The sequence below is a fragment of the Protopterus annectens genome, chromosome 17.part0, assembly GCF_019279795.1.
Source record: "Protopterus annectens isolate FY-2018-M chromosome 17.part0, PAN1.0, whole genome shotgun sequence".
Taxonomy (NCBI): domain Eukaryota; kingdom Metazoa; phylum Chordata; order Ceratodontiformes; family Protopteridae; genus Protopterus; species Protopterus annectens.
Genome location: NC_056751.1, coordinates 39,556,031 through 39,571,638, shown reverse-complemented (window position 1 = coordinate 39,571,638; position 15,608 = coordinate 39,556,031). Strand labels below are relative to the sequence as shown.

Here is a 15,608-nt window from a genome sequence, read left to right as displayed (position 1 = left end):
AAATTACCCATACCTGGGTTCCAAGGTCCACAGTATATTTAGGAAGTGCAATTAGATGTTGCCTCTCTCCATAAGTAGTACAGGGGGCAGTCCTGGGATAAATTTGCTCATTGCCATCCATAGATCCAGGTTACACTTGAATTGGAAGAGGGGTGAACTTTGTTTTACTTAGAGGAGTCTGTTCCAGACTTGTAGTAACCTCTGAGAGATGTACCCCCCTCCAAATAGTTCTGTTTAAGTTAGACAAGACGTTTAAGTCCCTTTAATGAATATTTCTGATACCAGTTGACTTGCAAATGTGCAGTAGGTCCATCAGTATAGGATCAGAGGATGCCTTATAAACCAGACACAGGTCTCCTCTAAGCAGTTTGTAGGATACCAAGTGCATTGACAGTGTTTTGAAGCAGTATGTATAAGACTTCTGAGATTTCTTACAGGATCAGAGCATTATCAATACCTCAGATTTGCTGCAGTAGAGCATTATCAATTCTCAGTTCACAAAATGCCTGGCATCATCTCTACTCACTCCAGCAAAATGCCTGGCATCCAAATAGACCTATGGAATGCTCTGAGCTACAACATTCAGTTACAAGCAATTTTTGTACGGAAAAGAAAACATCCTAGCAGACATATTAAGCAGAACCTACCTCGCTCACGAATGATGGATACTACACGGACATCTTCAAGGTCATCACAAGGAAATGACTGCCACAAACAATAGACCCATTTCCCATCCCACTCAATCACTCAAGAAATTCTGCACAAGACGCATTACCACCCACTTGCTTGGAAGGTGGACTCTCTATCCTTCAGTTGAGGGGGCCTGACAGCGCATATCCCCACCCTTCCTTTGATTGCACAGGTGCTTGAAAATCAAAAGAGAACTTCCCCAAGGATCATTCTGATAGCTCAGATCGCCAAGAACACATTGGTACCCATTGAGGAGCAGTCTCGTGGGAAAAGAAATGACTACACCCCTGATTCCCCTTTGTTGTTAACGGCTACAACACCCACCTGCATCCAATCCAAACCTGAAAAGCTGACTGCCTGTAACTGTACATAAGAATAAGAGCAGATTTATTATCCCAAAGGGTTAAAGATAAAAGATATGAGCCTTGGAGGCCCCAAGAAAGAACTATGCAGGAAGGAACCAGTGAAAAAATTTCTGGAAAGGAAAAAAGGAAAAAGAAAGAAAAAGGGAACATGATAACATCCTGGTAGACATTGCCACTTTTCCATGGGCCTGTCCTATCTATTCCTCATCATACATGCATCATTTATTCAGCAAGATACATGCATCAGCCCCCCTCTCTTCATACTCAGCCTGCTCAGGCAGTTCTCAAAGGAATTAAAAAAAATAAACCTCCTCCTAGGAAACCACCACCACCATCCTAGGAAACCACTTGATTACAAAAAATTGAGCCTCCCCTTCGAACCAGCACAGCAGACAGATCTTTCTCACCTATCTGGGAAACTGCTTTTCTACTGGACCTATCCTCAAAAAGAAGGGTTCCTGAGCTACTACAGGCTTTAATGAAGCTTCCTCTGTACTTCCTTTCCTTCATGTCCATGAGATTGTAATCTTCTACAAATCACTACATTTATACAGAAGGTGGTATCCACCAATGCTCTAGCGGTATCCACGTCACTACCTAACCAGGCTATCAACGCATTCTTACCTTCTTCCCTTGGACACCTTGCAGGGGACAGAGACAGGCATGACACAGATGTATATAGACAGAAGGGAAATTACTACATGACAGACCCAACAGAAGAAAAGCAATAGAAAAAAAGGAGGGAAGGAACAGCATGGAAGGAAAAAGCATCCAAAAAGTGTTTCTCCTTCCATTACTTTCTTGTACCGAAATGGTTACTCCCACCACAGAAAGTAACATCCTACAAACCAGCACTTCAGGCCAGGCCACTACCACAGACTACCACAGCTTTCTTGGCTTTATAGTGGCTACATTTGACATGCATTATAATGCTACTTTTATAACTTACCTTTACATTTGCCAAGCTAGATCCCGAGCTAGGGCTGGCCTTTACATTTGCAAGGTAACTTCTACACCATTTTCTTCTTCCTCCCACCCTACCATAATTTCTTCTCTCTCCTCCCTACTAGTTTGACATGGTATGCTTGAATTATTAGTAGACAGTTTTGTACCTACCATGAAGATTTCTAGGGTATTGCCCATCTAATATAGCCTGCTGGGGGGATCTCTTGTATTGTTATATATATGTACATACATGCTTATTTTTTTTATTGCCTTCTACTATTTACATTGCACTTTATCAAATTTAGCTATCATCAAGGGGGCAACTGGCATCTGCAAAAGAAGAAAGGAAATGCGGCGCCGGGCTGCAGCAAGAACTGCAGCTAGAACTGCAGCTATGACGCCGGGTAGGCCAGGCCACACCAGCCGAGGCCTGACCCAGACTTTGCTGCCAATCGACAGGACAACTGCGACATAACACATTTAGGACCTGTATCCTCTTTGTGAGGGATTTCTGTGAGTACTCGAGTTGTTGCATCTGATGTTTTTTTTCATCCATTCCTCAACTGATGGGTCTCAGATCCGACCTTAGATCCAGCTCTGGTCACTTCTAAAGACTTCTTTCTGTAGCACAAGCTCCTCCCCTTATTCACAATCCTCCTCTTTGGCTCAAATTACCTCGGATCTCAATTTATTGCTTCAGCAAATGGTTTGGTCTACAGTAGCTTGGATGTTATTGAATAGGATAAGTGGGGTATTTTTTGCGATATTTAATAGCTTTTTGAACTGTTCTGTTTTTTTTATTTTATTTTTCTTACCTCCACTGTTTCTTCTGTACTAATTGATGTTCTTCGTGTTTCACTGTTGCAGTCATTACATTTGGGTAGTCTGCTGGCAGGTTGCCCTCAGTCGGACTGATTAACAAAGTCTTGGGTCCTGCATTGGTTGCTGTCCCTTCTTCCATGACGTCAGGTCGTCAGGGATATAAAACATGCAGCCGACACCATTACATCAGTCTTTCTTGCTGTGCGGTGCCCGAAGCAGAAGCAATTCACAAGTGTCAGTCGGCCGACTCCTGAAATTGTCGTTTTCGAGTTTTAGAAACAAAGTCTTCAACTTAAAGCTAAGTACCCCATTGGGGAAAGATTTTCATTCGTACTGTATTCCTTGCTTAGGCCCTGACCACGACGTACCTTGCTGTCGGTTTTGTGCTTTATTTAATGAACACATTATCCGCCGTCAGTACATTTTTGCCTCTAAATATTTTGGTTCTCTGTTTAATTATCCAGAAATGTCATCGGTTAGCCATCCGACTACCAGGATTCTGAAAAAAATGCAAAGATAAAGACAGGCCGCCGAGGTCCAAAACTGCCAACGATGCTTCTCCTACGTCAGTCGCTGGTACTCAGTGAGGTGCTTTCACAGCCCCTGATACCCGCTACTTCTGATTCGCAGGCCTCTACTGAGACCCATTTGGAGTCTGGTATGCCGTGAGATACTTCATCTATGGAAGCCGCGGATGTCTCTACCTTGGATGGGTCCGGAGCTGCTGTGCAGGCACCGGCTTCTGAGGATGTATTCAGGCCTACAGACTTGCATATTAAATCAACACCGCCTTCATTACTAAGGCCTAAATCTTGATCCATGTCTAAAAAACCAATGCCCAGGCCACATGTTCAGGCCCCTATGCCTAAAAAACAAATGATAAAAGTGGCTGAAGATCTAATTACTCTACTCGGGGGTAGTCAATCCCCCCCCCCCCCCCAAGAGGCCCAGGGCTGAGTTTGATTATGAATCTTCTTATCAGGTTTCTGTTTCTTCTGACTCTTCTAATGACCTGGATTTGTCCATACCTACTTATGAGGTTTCTGATGCAGAGGATTCCATTCCCTCTGCTTCCCCTCCTGAGAACTTTTCTTTTGGGGAAACTTTACATACTTTAAGGGAGCATTTCCACTGGGAAAACCAGGAATTTTCTGATTCAAAAAATAGGCTTAGGGATTTCCTTCTTCTACCTCAGCATAGGCCTTTGGCTATACCTCCTGTACTAGACATTGTTGATGATGTGTTCTCAGAATCCAGTTTGGCCCCTGATTCCCTGCCTCTAGCTCCTAGTAAACCTGACAGATACTACAGGGCTCCTGAGCACCACAAGTTCCTTTTCAAAAATCCTGTTGCAGATCCAGAAACCATTTCTCAGGGGCCCAAGGGCATTAAGGCTTCTACTGCTAAAAATCCTACCCCTTCTGATGGAGACTCCAGGGCACTGGATAGATGGGGTAAAAAGGTTTATACTTCTGTAACCTTGGCAATCAGAGCTTTAAACTGCCAATTTCATATGTTAAAATATCAACAGCATATTATTGGACGGCTTAAACAGAAAATGATGTTGATTCCTGACTGTGTGGAAAATAAAGATTTACAGGACTTAATGCATTCTGCTGAACAAGTTGGAAAACATACTTTGCAATGTGGTTTTGATTCTTTAGAGGCCTCTTGCAGGGCTGCTGTTACTGGCTCTGTGCTTAGAAGTCATGCTTGGCTTAAGGACCAATCTTTGCCTGATCATGTTAAAGCTAAATTGTTGGATGCTTCTTTAAATCAGGACCGCCTGTTTGGCAAAAAGGCTGAAGAAGTTCTTAAGATGAAAGATAAAGCTAAATTTATGCAAACTGTTAAATATTTTTTTAAAGTGCAACCTCCAAGATTTAGTAGGCACTGGCCTACTAAGAGTTGGTCTTTTCCAACCCCTTCCAGATCCTCTAAAGCCAAATCCAGACACAGCAAAAACCCCAGGTTTCAGTCCCAAGGGACTCTCAGAACTAAGCAGTGGGGGGCCTCCACTTCCAAATCTAGAAATAACAAAACACCCCCCTATGGTAAACAGTCTCAATGACTTCCTTTTAAAATTCCCAAGCACTTATCCTTTAACCGCCCCTTTGGGGGGAAAGATTGCTCTTCATGCAAAGAACTGGGAACTCATAACTCAGGACAAATGGGTTTTAAATATAGTGTTCCAGGGATACAGATTTCATTTCCACACGTTGCCAACACCAAACGGGTGGCCAGACCTGCCCCCAAATCAGTGGGCAGAGGCTCTAAAACAAATACTTTCCCTCTTAAGCATGGGGGCTATTCAACTGGTACCAGAAGAGGAAAAAGAACTAGGCTTCTATTCCAGGCTTTTTCTGATACCCAGAAAAGACAAATCATGGCATCCAATCCTGGACCTGTCTACTCTAAACACCTTTCTGGAGATTCCACAATTCAAGATGCTGACTCTTCACCAGTTACTTCCTATGCTAGGCAATGATGCCTGGTTGGCAACTCTAGATTTAAATGAAGCATACCTGCACATCTCAGTCAGGGAATCTTGCAGAAGATATGTATGCTTCAAAGCAGGCTGATTGCATTATCAGTTCTCTGCACTGCCCTATGGCTTGTGTACTGCACCCAGGATATTCACAAAGTGCCTGGCTCCAGTTATTGCATTTTGCAGGCAAAGAAATATTCAAATATATCCATACCTGGACGATTGTCTAATTCAGGCAGAAAACCAGGGCATTCTTTTACTTCATCTGGCGTTTGTAAAAAGGTTCTAACTTGTCCGGGATACACCATAAACAAAAAGAAATCGCAACTGGTACCCTGTCAGCAGATTACATTCCTGGGTGCAAACTTGAATACAACTGCCCAAATGGCTTTCCTCGCACCAGAAAAGCAAATTCATTTGGTAACTTACTTCAAACAAGTGGCCACATAAAACCCTGCTATCTGCAAGACAAATAATGCAAGCCTTAGGGTTAATGGCCTCCTGCATTCTTCTAATTCCATATGCAAGACTGCATATGAGGAAACTACAGTGGTATCTAAAATGTCTATGGAGTCAACATTGTCACAGCCTGGAAACAATGATTCCAAGGTAGAGACATCCGCGGCTTCCATTTGTTAGGACAAACCAAGGAGTTCCTATGGTGGACAGAGGCCTGCCACCAAAACAAGGGACTACCATTCAAACTACCCCTTGCAGCCCAAACACCTAACTACAGATGCATCAGACTATGCATAGGGGGCTCACCTGGCAGGGAAGTGCATTCAGGGCAAATGGAACCCAAATTAAATGCACCTACATATCAATCAAAAAGAGATGTTAGCTGTACAGAATGCTCTGACAGCCTTCAAGGACTACATTCTTCCAGGACAACTAATGATAAAGACTGACAACACCACGGTTATGTGGTACATAAACAAGCAGGGGGTTACACATTCCTAGCCACTATGCAGACTAGCCATGGCATTGTGGAACACAGCCTTGAGCTACCAAGTGCACCTACAAGCTCAATTCCTGCCAGGAAAATTGAATACACTGGCAGACGGACTAAGCAGAAACCTCATGGATCCACACGAGTGGAAACTGGAACCACGGATTTTCAACATGCTGACAAGCGAATGGGGGAGCCTAGACATAGATCTAGTTGCCTCCTCCCAGAACTACCAGTTGGACAAGTTTTACACAAGGACTCCCCACAAACAAGCCTGGAAAGTGGATGCTCTGTCCTTCAGCTGGAAAAACCTATCAGTCTACGCCTTTCCCCCTCTGCTCTCCAAAGTTCTATTAAAAGTTAAACAGGACAAACCAAGGATGATTTTGATTGCTCCAGACTGGCCGTGCCAACACTGGTACCCCCTGCTGCGCAGTGTGTCGCAAATATCTCCATGGCACCTGCCTCAGACCCCCCTCCCTGCTATCTCAGCAGGAGAACCAAATTCTGCACCCTCAACTTCCAACATTGAACCTTGCAGCCTGGCTAATCATATTCACCCTTATCATCCCTCAGCAAACCTGTGATGGATGTCATCTTGGAGGCGAGGAGACCTAGTACTAGAAAATCTTATGTTGACAAATGGAAAAAATTCTGTGCCTGGAACCAATCTTTAGGGATGAGCACAGCAGCGCCCAATTTACCTTTGCAGTACTTAACTGAGATGCTTCACAAGGGCCTGTCTTTCTCCTCCATTAAAATCCACGCTTCAGCTGTTTCAGCTCACTATAACACAGAACCACCCCTCTTCTTTCATCCTCTGCTCAAGCAGTATCTCAGAGGGGCAAAACACTTGAGACCACCCAGGAGAGCTCCTACCCCTGCCTGGGACCTTAACTTTGTTTTGGAGAAACTCACTATACCTCCTTTCGAGCCAGCTGCTACTGCAGACTTAAGATTTCTTTCTTGGAAAACAGCCTTCCTTTTAGCAATCACTTCAGCTAGAAGGATCTCTGAATTACAGGCCCTTATTTCAGTGGAGCCTTTCATCATCTTTCATGCAGACAGGGTGTCTCTCAGGACCAATCCATCCTTCATGTCCAAGGTAATTTCCTGTGTGGCTCTTAATGAGTCCATTCATTTGCCAAATTTCTTTCCCAATCCACAGAACAAAGGGGAACGGATTCTGCACTCCTTGGATGTGCACAGACAACTTAGATTCTACTTGGACAGGACTAAATCTCGAAGAAAATCTGAACAATTGCTGGTAGCATTTGCTGCAGGTGCAGAGGGGAAGGCTATTTCAAAACAAACCATTTGTAAATGGATAAGCCATTGCATTAATTTCTGCTGTAAGCACCATGGAAAACCTATCCCCCCAGGGGATCAGATCTCACTCCACTAGGGCTGCATCTACTTCTGCAGCCTTTCTCAGAGGTGTTCCTACCAGGGATATCCTAGAAGCTGCTACCTGGAGTTCTGTACATACTTTCACCAAGCTTCATCATTTACCAATTTTCTCTAAATCCAGAGCTGGCTTTGCCACTGCTGTATTACAGGGCCTTATAGCTGGCCCTAATGCTGTATAAACTCCTCCTCCCAACCATAGCTTTGGGAATCTACGCAAATGTAATGACTGCAACTGTGAAACACGAAGAACATAGTACAGTTGTGTACACTTACCTTAAATGTAGATGTTCGAGTGTATTCACTGTTGCAGTCATGGTTACCCTCCCTCCAGCCCCCTAGTTTTTTCTGGCTATACCTCTACTTTCGTTTACTATGCTTAAAAGCCTTTTTGGTGTATTTGCTTTTGGTTGGAGGTATACTTTTGTGTTTTTGTGTTTATTTGCTCTCCATTAGGGGGACACCTGACATCTGGGGCAAGAAAAACTGATGTAATGGCGTCGGCTGCATGTTTTATACCCCCGACGACCTGAAGTCATGGAAGAAGGGACAGCAACCGACACAGGACCCAAGACTTTGTTAATCAGGCTGACTGAGGGCAACCTGCCAGCAAATTACCCAAATGTAATGACTGAAACAGTAAATACACTCGAACATCTACATTTATGGTAAGTGTACACAACTGTACTTTTTATATATTGTTTAATTTCTTTCTGTGTGCACATCCTTACAGGCCTTGTGCTTTGTTGTTGTTCCACTTTTGTACGTGGTGCTACCTGTTGAGGTTATATCTGTATTGTCATTGTTGGTATTTTTCTGTTCATTTTACCATTGCTGGTATTCTTCTTTTTCCTTTCCCTTTCACTAGGTTCATTCTTCATTATGACTGACAAGCCTACTGGCTTCAAAAAATACACCTTCTGTGGGCATAAGATTCCAATTTCCGATGGCCACCAGGAGTGTATTTATTGTCTGGGATCAGCCCATCTTGAGGTGGAATTTGATATTTGTTCAGGGTTTAGCATCGGACGCTGAAGCAAGCTAGTGCTTAAGGGATTTCTGCCTTCTACATCATGCACTTTAGCATTTATTTATTTTATTTAACAAAGTCCGACTGGGTCAGGAACCCATTTTCAGCGGAGGCAAGACGTTGAAGTTTCCCTGGGCCCAGATTCAGTAGGGAGTTTTATCATTTTCATCTCCCATTGGACCTGTGAGCCAACCACCTGCCCAAACCCAACTGTTGACTCCTACTCCAGTCCTACTTTCAGTTTCGGAGACATTGGACCCAAGAGTTTCAAGCTTGTCTGCATCAGATCCAAAGGCTTGGCCTTCCATGACTCCAACTACATCTCTGATCCAGTCAGCGCCAACACTGTCAGAGCCAAAGGAATCTTGGAGCCGTAGCTTCAGTGCTGGATCCAGGGTGGTTGGGTTTGATGTTTATTCTCTTAGAGCCGTCCCTTCCTCTCAGAGCTTTAAAGGTGGACAGCTCGGCTCCAACCCCTGTTTCAAGGCAGGATCATGGTAATGCTCTGAGCTGTCCTGGGCAGGTGTCTTTGGCTCATACCTGGATGGTCCTTGCTTCTGCCTTCGAGGTGGTAGAGAGAGCATTTTCCACCACTGTGGATAAGGCAGACTTGCACTCCTCAGGTCCACCCCCTCCACAGTTGTCTGCCTTTGTTGTTGAGTCTCTTCATCCTATCCCATTGGGGCAGCTGGCCCGTTGAAGCTTGGAGACAGGACTGTGCCCACACCTCAGAGTCCTGTCCACAGTATCCCACCAGGGAGCCCCTCAGAAGCCTACTTGCAAGAGGCGGCACTTAGATTCCCCACAGAAATCCTTAACAGAAGACATCAGCGTCAGTGAAGGGTCCCCATATCACCCCTTGCAGATGTCTTCTTTGGTGAAATATTCAAAGTTTTGAGACAGAAAGGGGGGTTGTTCTTCCAACCCTCCCGCCTTTCCTGGAAGAGTCTTCTGTTTCTCATGGCTTTTGGAGCTGTCTCAGCTTTGTCCTGGGTAGTCCCCCTGGCAGACAAGATGGTGGACCTCCTGTCTTGCCATGCTTGGAAGAATCCAAATGCCACTTAACCAATCCCCAAAATGCCCACTAAGTGCCTGATTGCACCTATGGATTGAGCCCATTAGAGCAAGAGTCTCCTGGTAGATCCTAAGATGGTTGAAGCAGCCACCAAGAAAGAACTTGCTGGTCCATCCCCTGACTAGAGAATCCAGGGCATTGAACAAGTTTGGGAAGCCTGTTTATGCATCGGCAACCTTCACTCTCAGGTCACTGAACTGTTTGGCACACACTACAAAATTTGAGAGAGACTTGATCAAGGAGTTTTCCAGTGCCCTCTTAGGGTCCTCAGCGGAGGACAAGAAGACAATTTCTTTACGACTGGCCAACCTGCATTCCCTATTGAAAGCCTCCATGAAACTGATTTCCTACACCTCAGAAGGAGATTTGAGAGCTGTGGGTCCAGGAATTGCCGTGACACAGCACACCTGGATGCGTCTGATTTTGCAAAGACTTTCAAGTCATCATTCATCAATGCTCCTTTTGATGGATCCACCTTATTTGGCCCTAAGGTGAAAGAAACCCTATCTTACACAAAGACATACTGGAGGCTCTGAGAAAAAAATTAACCTAAAACACCCCACAAAACAACAAATAACAAAAAAGCAGTGTGTAAGCAGTCACAGCCTTAAGAGGCCAAATACAACACCAAACATACTTGTCACACCAGGCTGAACAAGGAGAGGGTCACAGTAAGACAAATATGACACAGTCATTGTCAGCAGCTGGTGCAGTATCCTTCCTTCACCCAAGATGATGCACACAATATAGAGACAAGATGATCAGCTTAACAATTGGGTAATGTCAGGACGTGCTGGAGGATAGATTATTTAACTCAGAGACTCCATGCTGTGGAATAAAAAATCGGTCCCATGTGAGGCAGAGCCTCTCTGACTCTGTTTCAAGAGATCTCTAGATCTGTGGATGGAGATCAGTTAGGTTTTGAGGAATCATCTCTGTGTCACTGCTGGACAGAGGAGCAAACAAACTAATGGGCACAGTATTTTTTTCTTATAAGGGTGGCGTAAGCAAAATTTTTAAAAGGGTTTATATAAAAAAGGCCAGGCAGCACCTATCTAAAAGTAAGCAAACTGGGAAAACATTATTTCCTGTAAAGATACATTTTTCTACCCTGCAAAGGACCTTTTTCCAAAACCAGAAAGGAGATAGTGAGATGTGGTTCCATAAGTCGGAAGGCTCTTCCCAGGACTCCTATGCGGATATGTCTGCCTGCGTTAGAAGAGGGACCTTCAGTGATAGACACCCTTTTGGCAGAGGAGGCCTACAAAACCTGGGCTTCAGAAGTCCTTTTTCTGAAAAGTCCTACCAGCACTCCTTGAAGGTTGCCTGACTACTGCAATCTGGAGGCAGTCAAGGAGTGCTTATCCTTGCACCCAGAAACCTGGACAGCCAGCACCAAATTAATTTGGTGCAGAGGATCATATCCAGTGATTACATACCCTTTTCCATTCAGCTCCCACTCAGTCTGCACAATTTCCAGATATTCTGAGTGAAAGAAAAGCAGCAGGTACAGAAGTAGAAAAACTGCTGGCCAAAAGAGTCATTCATATGGTACCCCCAGACCAGCAAGGATTCGGAACATACTGCGGGTTCTTTTTGGTGCCAAAAAAAAAGTCAGGGACTCCAGAGCCATCTTGATTCTTAGCAGTTTGAACCCATACATCAGATGCTCGAAGTTATGAATAGTCATGATTCAGTCCATTCTACTGCTATTGCACAAGGATGATTGAACATGCTCGATAGATCTCCAAGATGCATACTGTCACATCAAAATAGATAGGCAGTTTCTATAGAGTATGGCCCTTTGGCCTTACCACACATCCAAGGGTGTCCACTAAGTGCATGGCAATGGTTGCAGCTCACTTGAGACTGCTAAAATTCCGAGTGTTTCCATATCTCCACAACTGACTCCGCTCTGCTGCCACAAAGTCTCTACTTATTCAAGCTAGGGATTTCTTCCTTCAACTATATCATCATTTGGGCATCACACTGAACTGCGCTAAGTCCCAGCTGTTCCCCACTCAGGTCCTGGGGTTCATTGGTGCTCATCTAGATTCAGTGATGTAAATTGCAAAGCTTAACACAGACAAGAATAAGCACTTTACAGAGTCAAGCATCCCACATTCTCTATCTTCTTTCCTTGCCAGCAAGATTGGTCTTGCAACTCCTTGGATCTATGACAGCTTCCATAACTCTAGTATCCCTAGCAAGGTACTGTATGCGGGCATTGCAGTGGACACTTGCAGTGTATTGGTCAATAAGATAACCCCCCCCCCCCACCCCCTTCTGCACCGCTACAAATTTACCAAGATTTGCAAGGAACATATAACCTGGTGGATCACTGCAGAAGAAGTTTCTCAGGGCAGCCCTTTGATTTTTTCCACCACCCGTAGCCACAGTGACTACAGATGCCTTCTGGCTAGGGTGGGGGAGGGCATTACTTGGACAAGGACAGTCCAAGACAGTTGATTTCAGTTGGAGGTCAGTCTTCACATCAGTTTCCTGGAAATAAGAGCAGTCAGTCCTATTAGTATTGCAGACGTTTTAAGATGCCCTCTCTGTCTCTCTCTCTCTCTCTCCTAGGACGACTGCCATCCAGACAGACAATATGTCTGTATTCTGGTACATCAACAAGCAGAGAGGAATCAGATCCTACCTCGTATGTTGAGAAGCACTGAGAGTTTGGCAGTGAGCAGTCTCCTCCAGATGCTTTCTTTTGGCAACACATATCCTGAGGAAGTCCAGTGTGCTAGTCAACAAACTAAGCAGGTCTGTCTTACTTCTCATGAGTGGTCTGTCATCCAGACAGACAATATGTCAGTTTTCTGGTACATCAACAAGCAGGGGGGAAATCAGATCCTACCCCCTATGTCGAGAAGCACTGAGAGTTTGGCAGTGGACAATCTCCTCCGGGTGCTTTCTTTTGCAGCGCATATCCTGAGGAAGTCCAGTGTGCTAGCTGACAAACTAAGCAGGTCCATCTTGCTTTTCATGAGTGGTCTGTCAACCTTGTAATGGTGGAAATGATTTTCTTGTCAGTGGAGCCAGCCATGCTGTGATGTCAGTTTCCTATCTCAACTCCAAGTGTAGCTGGTACTTCACTCTAACCCCACCCCAGAGTGGAGTCACCGAGAGACTTGTTAATTTATAATTGAACGTCTGGGCTCTTATGCTCATTTCCTCCTACATCTTTAGTCATCAAATTCCTGCTGAAAGCATCTTATGAGAAAAGTAAAGTAATCCTCTTAACCTCATTCTGGCCTCAGCAAATAAGGTTTCCTTCCTCTGGCTTGTGCAGTCCCCTTGTGTATTGAATCCAGTCCAGGATCTTCTCTCTCATCTATCAGGGATGGCTCATCTGGACATTCGGACCTTCAGATTGACCATGTTTTTTCTAGTGATGGCTACTCTGTCCAGGTTTTCCTCCTTGGTTTGACACGTCCTCATATACTTTGAGAAGGAGTCTACTGGGAAGGTGTATAAGAGCAAATGGAAAATATTCTTTGGGCTGTCCAGAGGCAATTAGACCCTTTTCCAGCACCTATTCCAGCTGTTCTAGACTTTCTTGCATCCGTTTTCAACAGTGGAGCTAATTATTCAGCTATAAATATCCCACTTGCAGCCATCTCGATTTTCTTTGTAAGAGATAACAATTAATTTCTGGCATCATCTAGATTATGCAGAGCTTTTCTCAAAAGTAGCTTTTTACTCTGATTCCCTGTTAAGGATCCTACTCCTCCATTGGACTTAATAGTACTTCAAGCCTTGGCTCGGCTGACTTTGAGCCAGTTGCTAAAGTGGATTTAAAAGTTTTTGTCTTAGAAAACGTTTTCTGGTTGCAGTCACAACAGCCAGACTGGTATCACAACTCCAGGCTCTCTCTTCTAAGCCACCATACCTGATCTTTCCCAAGGACAGTGTGTGTCTCCACACTAATTCTTCCTTTATACCTGAGTTGGCTTCAGAAAAGCTATAAATTAGTCCATCAACCTTACTGTTTTCTTTCCAAATTTTTCCAAAAAAGGAAAATTCATGCTGCACCTTTTTGGATGTTCGTAGACAGCTTAGATTCTATCTTCACAGAATAAAATCTTTCAGAAAATTAGACCAGCTATTTGTTTCCTTTTCCAAAATCAGGCTGGGCAAATCAGTTTCAAATGTGTTTTTTTTTGGATGACTCACTAATTGCATATCTTTTGTCTGTAAGACGAAGAAATTGACACTTCCTAAGGCTCATTCCACTAGGTCTGTGGCCAAATCCTCTGCATTCTGGTCCAGAGCTTCCATAGATGATATACTCATGCCTTCATTGCTCACTACAAATTGGACATTTTGTCTGGAAATAGGGCAGTGTTTGGCTCTGCTGTACTCCAGAGTATCCTTTCTTAAAGGGCCACCATGGGGTTTCCCTAGCTGGGGACTCTACGCCATTGGTTGAGGAGCAGGCCCAAAGTCAATATCGGATACAAAAGATAGGTACTCAGCATAATGATGCATCTTTGTTGTCTGTTTTCGTCCTTCCTGAGTCTTCCACCCTCCAACCCCCTTCTTATTTGGAAGTTTTTATTACCTTATCTTCAAGTTAGGCCTTTAGATGAGCTCCAGTCCTTTATTCCATCTTTCTTTCTTTCCTTGCAGACTAACTGGGATTTTATTGGCAATTATAATGTATTATTACTCACTATAAATAGGCTGCATAAAGGGAAACTTGGTCTGAGGTAATTCAAGCCAAAGAGGAGGATTATGGGTAAGGGAGGAGCTCAAGCGATGGAGCCAAGTTTTTAGAAGTGACTAAAGTCAGATCTGATTCAATTAAAAAGCTACAGCTCCACCAGGGAGTGACAAACCACTTAAAATTTGTATTCATACTGTTGTTAAAATCAAAGAGAACACTGGAAAAATGGCTAAGCACTTTCGGCTAAGCCTTTATCAGATCCTGGTAATCAAAGTGCACTTCCCCTTTGTTATAAATCAACATTGGCCAATCAAATAATCTCTTGAGGTTCCTGCTTTTTAATGCCGGTTTTAAAGGGACCACTGCATTAAGTCCCGGACTTCTGTCTGCCTGCAAATCAGCTATTCAACAAGTTTCCTTTATTTCAGTTCTGTTAAATAAATCTCCACCCCTTGTGCCATTGTAAACTATTTCTAAAGCCAGAAAAAAGAACTTGTGTCCAGGATATGCCTGAATATGCTGTGAAAGAGCATTAGTAGATGCTGCTAATCTGATATCACTGAGGTGACGTAAAATTCTTTCTTTGAAAGACCTATTGAACTCTCCAACATAAAATGCTTGACAGCTATAACAAACAGAAACATATATAATATTTTTAGCTTCACTGTTCACATAATCCTTTAAGTAATATACATGGCCGGTAATAGAATGCTTAAAATACTTATTACGACCAATGTATGAGCATGCCTTGCATCTTCTGCAAGGAAATGTGCCCATTCTATTGTCTGTATTCACAGTGTGACATCATTTTGTATAACATAGTAACCTCTTAAGATTAGGTTTATTCTTAAATGAAAGTCATGGTGTCTCTCCAACTATTTGCCTCAATTTATTGTCCAAGGTTAGCATTTTCCAGTTTTTCTTAACAGTTTCACATATGGCAGAGATATTGCTACTATATGTTAACAAACATCTCAGACTGTTAGTTTCTCTGTGATTGGAATTAGTCATTCTCTTATTTTCTCTCAAATTAAATGAAAAATATGGTTTACCTCTGGTTCTTCTTAAACTCTTCACTCGTATCACTAATGATTTATTCATACTGTTAACTTCAATCGCTTTCTGTACTGTGGGAACGCAGTCTGTTCCATGGTTGTATTTT

The 15,608-nt window shown here is 43.6% G+C and overlaps 1 protein-coding gene across 1 annotated transcript in view; it reads left to right on the top strand.

Annotated features, from left to right (window-relative positions):
- WDFY3 (WD repeat and FYVE domain containing 3) overlaps window positions 1–15,608 on the top strand; it is a 5,086,165-nt gene that overhangs the window by 1,942,049 nt on the left and 3,128,508 nt on the right. The window lies entirely within an intron of this gene.